The sequence below is a fragment of the Ranitomeya imitator genome, chromosome 2 (genome assembly GCF_032444005.1).
Source record: "Ranitomeya imitator isolate aRanImi1 chromosome 2, aRanImi1.pri, whole genome shotgun sequence".
In the NCBI taxonomy this organism is placed as follows: Eukaryota; Metazoa; Chordata; class Amphibia; order Anura; family Dendrobatidae; genus Ranitomeya; species Ranitomeya imitator.
Window position 1 is genome coordinate 578,126,122 of NC_091283.1, and position 13,098 is coordinate 578,139,219.

Below are 13,098 nucleotides of genomic sequence, written 5' to 3' on the forward strand. Positions count from 1 at the left end.
TGAGAATACCAGCCCCTAGCTGTGAGCTTTAGCAAGGCTGGTTGTCAACAATGGGGGCAACCCCATGCCGTTTTTTAAAATTAAGTTTTGCCTGGCTGGTTATAGAAAATACAGGGGAACCCACACCATTTTTTTCATTTATTTATAGCGCTCCTGCTGTCACTGTTATTAGCAGCAGCAGGGGAAGGCACCGTCACACTAGCAGTATTTGGTCAGTATTTTACATCAGTATTTGTAAGCCAAAACCAGGAGTGGGTGATAAATGCAGAAGTGGTGCATATGTTTCTATTATACTTTTCCTCTATTTGTTCCACCGCCGCCGCCTGCTGTCTCTTTTACCACTTAAATATACCTCATCATTCTCCCTTGCTCGCGCTGATTGCCGGCAAAGCAGGGGAAAATGAAGAGAGCCGTGTTCAGCACCATGTTATAAAATATTCCAAATTACTGAGATAATAACTTTGGGGTTTTCATTGGCTGTAAGCCATAATCATCAACATTAAGGCCCCTTTCACACATCAGTTTTTTGCCGTCAGTCACAATCCGCTGGCTAGAAGGATCGACGGATTTGTCGCAGATTGTGAAAAACTGATGCGACGGATCCAGTTTTTGGATGGATCCGACCAGCAGATCTGGCTGATTGGATAGGAGCATGATCAGTTTAAAAAAATGGAATCCGTCGCCGGATTCTGTCATTTGACGGATCCGATGCCCATAGGCTTCCATTCGAGCAACCGACGAACGGCGATGGATCCGTCGCTGTCCGTTTTTTCGACGGACACAAAAATACGTTACTTTGTCCGTTGTCTCCGGCCGCCGGACAATTTTAGATGGATCCGGCGAACAACAGATGAAACGTGAGGCCAATCTGTCGCTAATACAAGTCTATGAAAAAAAAAAAATGGATTCGTCGGCATCAGTCGCCAGACCGTTTTATTCAAAATTCAATGGATTGCGAGTGATAGCAATAAACTGATGTGTAAGGGTATGTGCACACGTAGGTGGAATCTCTGCGGATTTTTCCGCACCTGTTTTTGTAAATCCGCAGGTAAAACGCACTGCGAATTACCTGCGGCTTTGCTGCAGAATTACAGCGCATTTACCACGGTTTTTGTGCGAATTCCACCTGCGGTTTTACACCTGCGGAATCCTATTATGGAGCAGGTGTAATGCTGTGCATTGAGGTTTTGTTTTCCATAGGTTTACATGGTCCTGTAAACTCATGGAAAACTGCTGCGAATCCGCAGCGTCAAAACCGCTGCAGATCCGCAGCAAAATCCGCAGCGCGTGCACATAGCCTAACAGAAACAAATACTTGAAATAGATCACTGTTTGTAATGACTCTATATGGGTTTCACTTTTTCTATTGAAGAACTGAAACTTTTTGATATTATAATTTTGTGAGAAGCACCTGTATATGAGTCTCTTTCACACTTCAGTCTTTTTGTTTCAGTCAAAATCTGTTGTTTTGTGAAAAAAAACGGATCCAGGGAATTTGCCCGCTGGATCCGTTTTTTTCTCATAGACTTGTATTGGCGACGGATTACGACGGATGGCCTCACGTTTCGTCCGTCGTGCTCTGGATCCATCAGAATTTGTTTATCCGTCGTCTGGAGAGGACGGACAAAGTAACGTTTTTTGTCTGCATCAAAAAGTCGGACAGCGACAGTTCCAGCGGCATCCGTCGTTGTCTAGAATGGAAGCCTATGGGCGCAGGATCCGTCGCTATCTGTCAAATGACGGAATGCAGCGATGGATTCCATTTTTTTTTTACAATGGGCATGCTCCAAATCTGTATTTAGTAGCCAATTGGCCAGACAGCCCCAAATCTACATAAACCTGCCATGTGGCTTCTTTCCTCAATGTACCAGCAAGAAGCATACAAGCAAGAAGCCTGCCAGCAACCTGCCTGATGGATAGATGGTCACAATATTTGCTAGAACTCCTTCTATTTCTGCCACTTGCTCTACAACCTCTCAAAGATGGGGTGTTAAAACACTCAATATATAGGTTTCCATTATTTTACAGTAGCCAATCACGTTTGGAAGCCTCCCATTTGGAGATATGAAAAAATGGATCCGTGGAAAAAAAAAATGGAAGAAACGGATGAAAAAACGGATGCAACGGATCCGGTTTTTCAACGGATCTGCTATAACATTGGGTACGCAGGGACATGCGTTGTATGCAGATGTTTCCGCATGCGGCATTTTGACGTGCCCGCCAACCGCACGGGAACACAAAGAGTTGCGTTCGCAGGTACAAAGGACGAAGTAGGATGCATGCAGAAGTAGGCGGAGCTTAACGGAGGATGTACGCAGCCATACGCAGACCAGCCAAACGCAAGTGTGAAACCAACCTTATACAGCGCCATTAATTTCACAGCGTGTTACAGACATCATTGGCACTGTCCCCATTGGGGCTCACAATGTGAATTCCCTATCAAGGTATGTTCACACTGGGCATTTTTGCTGCATTTTCTTTTTTAATGCTAATTTTCAGCTGCTTTTTACAGTACCAGCAAAGCCTATGGGATTTCAAAAATCTCATACACACATTGTTTTTTTTGTCATCAAGATTTTGTGCTTTGCTGCTTTTTTTGAACATAGACCATGCCACTTCAGCGTTTTTGCAGAGTTTTTCACCCATTGGCTTGAATGGGTGTTGAAAAAATGAAGGTATCATTGTTTGCAGTTTTTTTTCTGTAGAAAAGTCAGGGACATTAACATGGACAAACAGACACAAGTTAGCCCAAAAAATGCACTAAAAACGCAACTAAACCTGCGTTTTTGCCGCAGCTTATTTCCAACCAAGAAATCACGTTTTGCTGCAGAAAAAAGCAGCAAAAATGTCCAGTGTGAAAATACCCTCAGTATGTCTACGGCGTGTGGGAGGAAACCACATTGGGGGGATTTGAATCCAGTGCCCCATCAGGTTCTAATCTCTGAGCCACCATGCTGAAAAACCTGAGGGCTCCAGAGGCCGAAACCAGCTTACTTCCTAAGGGTATGTGCACACGCTGCAGATTTAGCTGCGGATCCGCAGGGGATTGTCCGCTGCAGATTCGCAGCAGCTTTCCATGAGTTTACAGTACCATGTAAACCTATGGAAAACAACATCTGCAGTGCACATGCTGCGGAAACGTAGCGTTGTTTATTCCGCAGCATGTCAATTCTTTATGCGGATTCCACAGCGCTTTTACACCTGCTCCATAATAGGAATCCGCAGATGTAAAACTGCAGGCGAAATCCGCACAAAAAATGAGGTAAATCCGCAGTGCGGATTACCTGCGGATTTACCAAAATCAGTCTGGAAAAATCTGCAGAGTAATCCGCAGCGTGTGCACATAGCCTCAAGGCTGGAGCATGTTTAATATTCCTTTGTAAATTTTTAAGTATTTATGCCTTTTTCTTTGATTTTTATCTGAATTGGCAAGGCTACAGGCAGAAAAAAGAAATACAGTTGTGTTTAAAAACAGATGTGAACATATTTTACCTCAGAAAAGATATAACGCATTATGCCCTAAGCAAATCTGCCAGTGACTTCTGGCCCGTGAGGAAAACTAACCAGCTCTTTATGACAGAACTACATTCTCTTGTTTTTTTTCTGACATAACGTTTATTTAACGTATTTTGAAATAAGAATTGAGCAGGTAACGTGTTCTACGTCATCACCAGCCATTAACTGACAAGAACCGTTCGGAGACAAGATGGCGACGGAAGGTTGGTCAGGAAGGTGACGTCACGATTCTGGCGCGGCAAATCGCAAGCGCTCGGCTTTCCGAGGCCAAGGAGATAGGCGGGGTTTGCCGTAAAGCAAGACTTCGTTGTGGGGCGCTCCGGGACGTGAGCAGGCTTTGTGTTCGGGAACGGTTTCGTGTGCAGAGAAAGCAAGGACGACGCTCGGAGTAGGTGAGCGCCATGTTTAACGGTGATTGTGCACGTCGGGCAGTGCATTGGCGGCAATATGCATGTGTTCTGCCTGCGCACTATGGCGCGCACGATGAGGCCCCGGCCATGCCATGCTGTACCACGGTTTACAAGGTGCAGCAGCGGTAATGCACTGCTGCGGTAATGCACTGCTACGGTAGTGATGAGTGCAGACTCCGACACGGTGGTTACATGTATATTTACACTACGTGCATGGAGCCGGATTTTCCGTGATGTGAATTTGTCAGGTGTTCCTTATTTGATACTGTGATGATTACTGTTACTTTGCTGCTCCTTGGTTTTAATCCCGTTCATGTAGTCACTGATCTGATGAAACCAATCATATCTCCAGTTGGCGCTGGCATGTAGCAGACCGTGGTGCGACCCTCCAAAGTGCAAACTAACACACCGGTCAGCCGGCCGGATGTACTCTCTTACCAAGCTAGTCCTCTGATAGTAACCGCTGCAGGGGGCTACACATCTGCATCACTGATTTCAATAGGAGGCGATGTGCAGTACCAAGCCCCCGACCACCATCAGTGGACGGATCAGCTCAGCAAGTGGGTACTTCCTGACCCAGCTGATCTGTGGGGTGCCGGTGTGGGGACCCCGCATTAATGACCTATCCGAAGTCATAAATGAAAAGAGTAATGGACAACCTCTTTTAAATATGCATTTTAACCCCTTAACGGCCACCGATACGCCTTTTAACGGTGGCAGTTAAGGGTACTTAAAGGGAACCTGTCACCCCGAAAATCGCGGGTGAGGTAAGCCCACCGGCATCAGGGGCTTATCTACAGCATTCTGTAATGCTGTAGATAAGCCCCCGATGTTGCCTAAAAGAGGAGAAAAAGACGTTATATTATACTCACCCAGGAGCGGTCCTGCTGCTGGTCAGGTCAAACGGGTGTCTCCGATCTGCTGCGGCACCTCCCATCTTCATTACAAGACGTCCTCTTCTGATCTTCAGCCACGGCTCCGGCGCAGGCGTACTTTGCTCTGCCCTCTTGAGGGCAGAGGATAGTACTGCAGTGCGCAGGCGCCGGAAAGGTCAGAGGCCCGGCGCCTGCGCACTGCAGTACTTTGCCCTCAACAGGGCAGAGCAAAGTACGCCTGCGCTGGAGCCGTGGCTGAAGATCAGAAGAGGACGTCTTGTAATGAAGATGGGAGGCGCCGCAGCAGACCAGAGACGCCCATCCAACCGGACCAGCAGCGGGACCGCCCCTGGGTGAGTATAATATAACGTCTTTTTCTCATCTTTTAGGTAATATCGGGGGCTTATCTACAGCATTACAGAATGCTGTAGATAAGCCCCTGATGCCGGTGGGCTTACCTCACCCGCGAATTTCGGGGTGACAGGTTCCCTTTAAACCACAGCGCCGCTTTTTAACGGCGCTGAGAAATAAGTGTATAGCGGCCCCCAGAGAACATGATTCGTGTTTGTTTTTACCGACCCCGGTGTTGCGATCGCCATTACTAGCGGTATAACGCCGACTGCAACAAAATAAATAAATCAGATTTTCCATTTAAAGGGAACCTGTCACCCCGTTTTTTCAGATTGAGATAAAAATACTGTTAAATAGGGCCTGCGCTGTGCGTTACAATAGTGTATGTAGTGTACCCTGATTCCCCACCTATGCTGCGAAATACATTACCAAAGTCGCCGTTTTCGCCTGTCAATCAGGCTGGTCAGGTCGGGTGGGCGTGGTGACATCACTGTTTCTTCCTCAGCTTTCCGTTGGTGGCGTAGTGGTGTGCGCATGTCCAAGTGCCGAATCCACTGCGTGCAGGTGAAGAAAAAGCGCGCGATCTGCGCTATTACCCCTTGTCATCGGTGGGGGCGGCCATCTTCCTGAGGCCGCGCGTGCGCAGATGGAGTGCTCTGCTGCACGGGGCTTCAGGAAAATGGCCGCGGGATGCCGCGTGTGCGCAGATGGAGATCGCGGCGGCCATTTTCCTGAAGCCGAGGTGCAATTTCGGCTATTTAACAGTATTTTTATCTCAATCTGAAAAAACGGGGTGACAGGTTCCCTTTAATAGGAATATAGTCCCCTGATTTCCTCCTCAGTACCTCTGTTGTCCCTGCAATCCCCCCGTGAAGTCCCCTAGGCCGCCAGCATCTTTTTACAGGAGAAAATGGTGGGCACATGTGCAGTGCGCCCGCTGAGATCTGCCAACCGGCAAAAATAGGAAATTTTTTTTTCATTGCTTCATTTTGATCACTGTAATAGACCCTATCACAGTGATCAAAATAAAAAAAAAAAGTAAGTAAACCCCCCACTTTATCATCCCCTGTTTATTAGTTAGGGTTTGGCTAAAGTAGGTTAATAATAATAATAATAATATATAGCACCATTGATTCCATGGTGCTGTACATGAGAAGGGGTGACATACAAATTAGGCCGATTTCATTTTCGCGTTTTGCTGATCTGCGGAGGGCTGCGGACTTCCTCCGTGAAGCCCTGCCCTTGGCTGCACCTCTGCCGCTAACTCCGCCTACTGCTGCATGCGACCTGCGTACCTATCTTTAATATTAGGTACGCAGGTCTTGCCGCTATATGCGGATGACGATGCCGCGACCAGCGTAGGATGCAGCTTGTAGCAATTTTTTTTCTCCGCATCAAAACGACGCATGCGGAAGCATCCGCATACAGCTGCACGACTTGCGTACCTAATGTTAAAGATAGGTACACAGGCCGCATGCCGGCCGCATGCAGAAGTGGGCGGAGCTAGCGGCGGAGGTGTGGCCGAGGGTGGGGCTTCACGGAGGAAGTTTGCAGATCAGCAAAACGCTAGTGTGAAACTAGCCTTACAGATATCATAGCAAGCAAACTAACAATTACAGATTGATACAGAGGGGCGAGGATTCTGCCCTTGTGAGGCTTACATTCTACAGGATGGTGGTGAAGGAGACAGTGGGTTGGGGGCTTGCAGTAGCTCCGGTGTTGGTGAGGAGGTAGCTCTGGTGGTGGTGAGGAGGCAGTGGGGTCAGTGCAGGCTGTAAGCTTTCCTGAAGAGATGGGTTTTCTGGTTCCATCTGAAGGATCCGAATGTGGTTGATGGAGGTGTTGGGGCAAAGAATTCCAGAGGATGGGGGATATTCAGGAGAAGTCTTGGATTCAGTTGGGTGAGGAGCGAATAAGTGTGGAGGAGAGAAGGTTTTGGGAGGACCTGTGATTACGAGAGGGAAGATATCTGGTTGATCTATGGTTGGAATTTGAATTGGGGGGTACCACTGTTTAGGTACATCTGGGGGGTCTCCAAATGTGACATGGCACCCATCATTGATTGTAGCCGATTTTGTGTTCAAAAAGTTAAATGGTGCTCCCTCCCTTCCATGCGCACAAACAATAGCTTACCCCCACATGCGGTGTATCGGCGTACTCAGGAGAAATTGCACAAGAAATTTTGTGGTCCATTGTCTTTTGATACCCTTGTAAAAATAAAAAAAATTGGTTCCAAAGATTTTTGTGAAAAAAGTAAAATGTTAATTTTTTTCCTTCCACTTTGCTTTAGTTCTCGTGAAGCACCTGAATGGTTAATAAACTTCTTGAATGTGGTTTTGTGTACCTTGAAGTGTGCAATTTTTTAGAATGGTGTCACTTTTGGGTATTTTCTGCTATATTGACCCCCCCCCCAACTCACTTCATATGTGAAGTGGTCTCTAAAAAAAATGGTTTTGTAAATTTTGTTGGAAAAATTAGAAAACTTTTAACCCTTATAACTTCCTAACAAAGAACATTGTTTCCAGAATTGTGCTGATATAAAGTACACATGCAGGAAATGTTGCTTATTACCTTATTTTTTTTGGACTATAAGATGCACCGGACCATAAGACGCACCCCAAATTTTCCGAAGGAAAATAGGGAAAAAAATTAATGTGTCAAATGGGGGTCCATCTTACAGTTCAATTCAGCTTACCAGGGGGATCGGCAGCGCTGGTGGATCGTGGTCACCCAGGCTGGTGTGGCGGTGGTGCTTTGTGGTGTGGGATCTCCGCCTGCATTTCATGAAAGCCCGTAGGCTCCCACACATTCATTGCTGTGATGCGGTGGCCTCTTGGAAAATGGCCACTGGGGGCAACGCATGCTCAGATTGAGATGTTGGCAGCAAGATCTCATCCCGAGATCTCGGGACAAGATCTCAATTTGAACATGCGCCGCCCCCGGCAACCGTTTTCCCGGAGGCCACTGCATCGCAGCAGATTGAGATATCGGCAACAAGATCTTGTCCCGAGATCGCAGTAGACAAGTTCTTTGCCAAGATCTCAATCGGAGCGTGCACCACAATGACCACACCCGGCGGCCATTTTCCCAGAGACCACCACATCGCAACAATGGATGTGCGGGTGGCCTCTGGGCTTTCACAAAATGCCGGTGGAGCCCACCGCACCAAAGAGCACTGCCACACCAGCCTGGGAAGGGAGTGTTCTCATCGGACCGGGACCGCCACAGAATCGCCCGACTCCTGCTGCCGCCACAGTATTTGTAAGTATATTCCGACTAAAAGACGCACCCCCATTTTCCCTTAAAAAAAAAAAAATATTTGTGGGGGAAGACTGCGTCTTATAGTCTGAAAAATGCAGTAACTATTTTGTGTGATATCTCTCTGATTTAAGAGTATAAAAATTCAAAGTTTGAAAATCTTCCACATTTTTGCCATATTTTTTTTTTTCATAAATAAACGCCAGTCATATCGAAGAAATTTTACCACTAACATGAAGTACAATATGTCACAATAAAAAACCGTCTCAGAATCGGCATGATTCCAGAGTTATAACCGCATAACGTGATAGTGGTCAGAATTGTTAGAAATTTCTTGGTCGTTAAAGGGAACCTGTCACCCCGTTTTTTCAGATTGAGATAAAAATACTGTTAAATAGGGCCTGCGCTGTGCGTTACAATAGTGTATGTAGTGTACCCTGATTCCCCACCTATGCTGCGAAATACATTACCAAAGTCGCCGTTTTCGCCTGTCAATCAGGCTGGTCAGGTGGGCGTGGTGACATCGCTCTTTTCTTCCCCAGCTTTCCGTTGGTGGCGTAGTGGTGTGCGCATGTCGCAGTGCCGAATCCACTGCGCACAGGTGAAGAAAAAGCATGCGATCTCGCGATCTGCGCTATTACCCTTGTCATCGGTGGGGGCGGCCATCTTCTTGAGGCCACGCGTGCGCAGATGGAGTGCTCTGCTGCACGGGGCTTCAGGAAAATGGCCGCGGGATGCCGCGCGTGCGCAGATGGAGATCGCGGCGGCCATTTTCCTGAAGCCGACAATGACAAGGGTAATAGCGCAGATCGCTCGCTTTTTCTTCACCTGCGTGCAGTGGATTCGGCACTTGGACATGCGCACCCCACTACGCCACCAACGGAAAGCTGGGGAAGAAAAGAGCGATGTCACCACGCCCACCTGACCTGACCAGCCTGATTGACAAGTGAAAAAGGCCACTTTGGTAATGTATTTCGCAGCATAGGTGGGGAATCAGGGTACACTACATACACTATTGTAACGCACAGCGCAGACCCTATTTAACAGTATTTTTATCTCAATCTGAAAAAACGGGGTGACAGGTTCCCTTTAAGGCTACTTTCACACTAGCGTTGTTTGGCCTCCGTCACAATGCGTCGTTTTGCAGAAAAAAATGCATTCTGCAAAGTTGTCTGCAGGATGCGTTTTTTCTCCATAGGCTTGTATTAGCGACGCATTGTCACACATCACAACCGCCGTTGCTTGTAACGTTTTTGGTGTGTCGTGGCCGGAACTCCGCCCCCTCCTCCCCCCAACTCACAATGGGGCAGCGGATGCGTTGTAATAATGCATCCGCTGCCCCCATTGTGCAGCGTTGAGACAGGATGCGTCGGTACGTCGGCCCGACGCACTGCGACGGGCCGACGCACTGCGACGGGCCGACGCTAGTGTGAAAGTAGCCTAAGTTCCAAATTGGCTCTGTCACTAAGGGGTTAATGTGAATCTGTAAGTAGGATCAACCCTCCTATATTGTCTATATGTGCATACAGTTCATAGGAAGCTGAGTAAAACGATACCTGTGATCCGATGTCTTATTCCAGAGACAGACACATTATTCGTAATATGTAACTGAGCTGCTAAGTTCTCTAGGTGGGACAGAGAGTCTGCCACCAGAGGTTATTTTAAATGGGTGGTCCAAAATAGGGATTTAGGATGAACATTCATTTTTATCTATTTAGTGCGATAGGTTCCCCACCCCTGGATTGCATTTTCTCCAGCCGGGGCCCATTTAGAAATTTCTACCATCATTTGGGGGGTCACACAAAAATAATCACCTTGAAAATTACCCCGGTATATTTAGTCAAACAATTACAGTTACTCACCTTTAATGTGACAGCTGGAGCTGCTTTTATTTTGGTGCAGCTGTGATGTTAGGTGATAATGGTCATGTTACTTCTCACAGCTGCTTTTCCAGGTTTGTGTCAATATAATAAGCTATGTAAATCACATCACATAGGAGACGCTGAGACAGCTGTATATACACCACATAGTAGTCGCGGAGGCGCTGTCTGCACATCACACGCAGGAGGCGCTGTCTGCACATCACACGCAGGAGGCGCTGTCTGCACATCACACGCAGGAGGCGCTGTCTGCACATCACACGCAGGAAGCGCATACAGCACTGGTGGGGAACACAGATCACCAGTAGAAAAGCACAGGACCGCATGAAGTCACTGCATGTTCCCCACCCGTGATGTAAACTATTTTCTAATATAAATTTCCCAGAGTAGCATTGTACAGCGAATAAGCCTCCTTAGCTTGACAAGCCAGAGCTGGTGTGTCACTCTTCACAAGGAGAAACTTTACCCCTAAGGGTACCGTCACACTAAAACGACGCTGCAGCGATACGACAACGATGTCGATCGCTGCAGCGTCGCTGTTTGGTCGCTGGAGAGCTGTCACACACCACTCCAGCGACCAACGATCCCGAAGTCCCCGGTAACCAGGGTAAACATCGGGTTACTAAGCGCAGGGCCGCGCTTAGTAACCCGATGTTTACCCTGGTTACCAGCGTAAACGTAAAAAAAAACAAACACTACATACTTACATTCCTGTCGCGTCCCTCGGCGCTGTGCTTCTCTGCACTGACAGTGAGCGCCGGAAAGCAGAGCGGTGACGTAACCGCTGTTCTTTACGGCCGGCTGGCGCTCACCAGTCAGTGCGGGAAGCTGAAGGCGAGGGACCTGACCAGACACCGGGAATGTAAGTATGTAGTGTTTTTTTTTTTTTTTTTTACATTTACACTGGTAACCAGGGTAAATATCGGGTTACTAAGCGCGGCCCTGCGCTTAGTAACCCGATGTTTACCCTTGTTACCAGTGAAGACATCGCTGAATCGGCGTCACACACGCCGATTCAGCGATGTCAGCAGGAGATCCAGCGACGAAAGAAAGTTTCAAACTATCTACTACGACGTACGATTCTCAGCGGGGTCCCTGATCGCAGTAGCGTGTCAGACACAGCGAGATCGTAAGGATATCGCTGGAACGTCACGGATCGTGCCATCCTAGCGACCAAAGTGCCACTGTGTGACGGTACCCTTCCAGAGCCTCTCCCTTAGCCAAATTAGATCTCATACTTTGCACTGACAAGGGCCAATCATCAGTATCCAATCGGCAACAGAGAGCACAGTCAGTGTGCGTTGCCAGAATACCTGGCATGCAGAGAACAGGGATGTCACTTGCAGAGGTGGCGCTTGGTCTCTGCACACCGGGTATTCTGACAATGGGAAGTGATGGTGCTCTGCTTCCAGTTTCTTACTGCGGATCTGAGCCAGCAAGAAACTGCGCTGTCATTGTGCACATCACGCAGAAACTAGCTCAGCCCCTGAACCGATGATCTCTAATGACACTTCATTTCAGGGAAATAAAAACAAAACACGCTTTTCCATTTTTATTTAAAAATAACAAACATAGTTTATACTCTCCTAATTCCACCGAAGCCCTCTTTCTCCTGTAATGAATCAAAAATAAAAAATATCCCCAACCTGTCTGACTTTCTGTCCAACGCCGTAATTCATGTCTGGGGATAATTGGTTTGCAACCTGGACGTTGCCAAGATGCGACCGTCCAGGCTGAGAATCACTGCGGTGACCCAATAGAGGTTACTGCAGATCATCGAGGCTGTGTTCCCAGCTGGGCTGAACTGCGATGACCTCAGCACTGTGAGAAAATGTCACTTGAGCTCACGCAAGTTGAGCTCAGTGAGTTCACTGTTCGCTAGCAACCTGCAGTGGGTCATGAATGTGTGCAAGCTCTGCGGGCGGCACCAGCGCAAAATTTAAAATGGGCTCATAAGAATGCGGAGGGGCTACTGCAGAGCTGCCGACGGCCCTATTCACGAAGAGGCTATTGCACCAAAACTTCTAACGTGAATTAAACCAGAACCAGGCTGCAAATAACAGGGCATTGTGGCCATACTTTTACTTTAAAGGGAACCTGTCACCCCGTTTTTTCAGATTGAGATATAAATACTGTTATATAGGGCCTGCGCTGTGCGTTACTATAGTGTATGTAGTGTACCCTGATTCCCCACCTATGCTGAGAAATACATTACCAAAGTCGCCGTTTTCGCCTGTCAATCAGGCTGGTCGGGTGGGCGTGGTGACATCGCTCTTTTCTTCCCCAGCTTTCCGTTGGTGGCGTAGTGGTGTGCGCATGTCCAAGTGCCGAATTCCCTGCGCGCACGTGAAGAAACAGCGCGCGATCTGCGCTGTTATCCCTTTCATCGGTGGGGGCGGCCATCTTCCTGGGGCCGCGCGTGCGCAGATGGAGTGCTCTGCTGCACGGGGCTTCAGGAAAATGGCCGCGGGATGCTACGCGTGCGCAGAAGAGATCGCGCGCAGGTGAAGAAAAAGCGCGCGATCTGCGCTATTACCCTTGTCATCGGTGGGGGCGGCCATCTTCCTGAGGCCGCGCGTGCGCAGATGGAGTGCTGCTGCAATGCAGGATTTCAGCTACATAGGAGCGATCTAATGATAGCTCCCATGTAGCTGAGCCGATTGAGTTGTGCCAGCTTCTAGCCTCCCATGGAGGCTATTGAAGCATAGCAAAAGTAAAAAAAAAAAAAAAAAAAAAAAGTTTAAAAAAATATGAAAAAAAATATAAGTTTAAATCGCCCCATTCAAAATAAAACAATAAAAATAGTCA

The 13,098-nt window shown here is 47.7% G+C and overlaps 1 protein-coding gene across 5 annotated transcripts in view; it reads left to right on the plus strand.

Moving 5' to 3' along the window:
- The first annotated feature begins 3,683 nt into the window (after nucleotides 1-3,683).
- NCOA5 (nuclear receptor coactivator 5) overlaps nucleotides 3,684-13,098 on the plus strand; it is a 55,155-nt gene continuing 45,740 nt past the window's right edge. Inside the window, exon 1 of one of the 5 annotated variants that reach the window (XM_069752194.1) lies at nucleotides 3,684-3,908. The gene's annotated coding sequence lies outside the window, so the exon portion shown is untranslated. The remainder of the gene's footprint in view (nucleotides 3,909-13,098) is intronic. The other 4 variants (XM_069752197.1, XM_069752198.1, XM_069752196.1 and 1 more) reach the window with 4 other exon arrangements.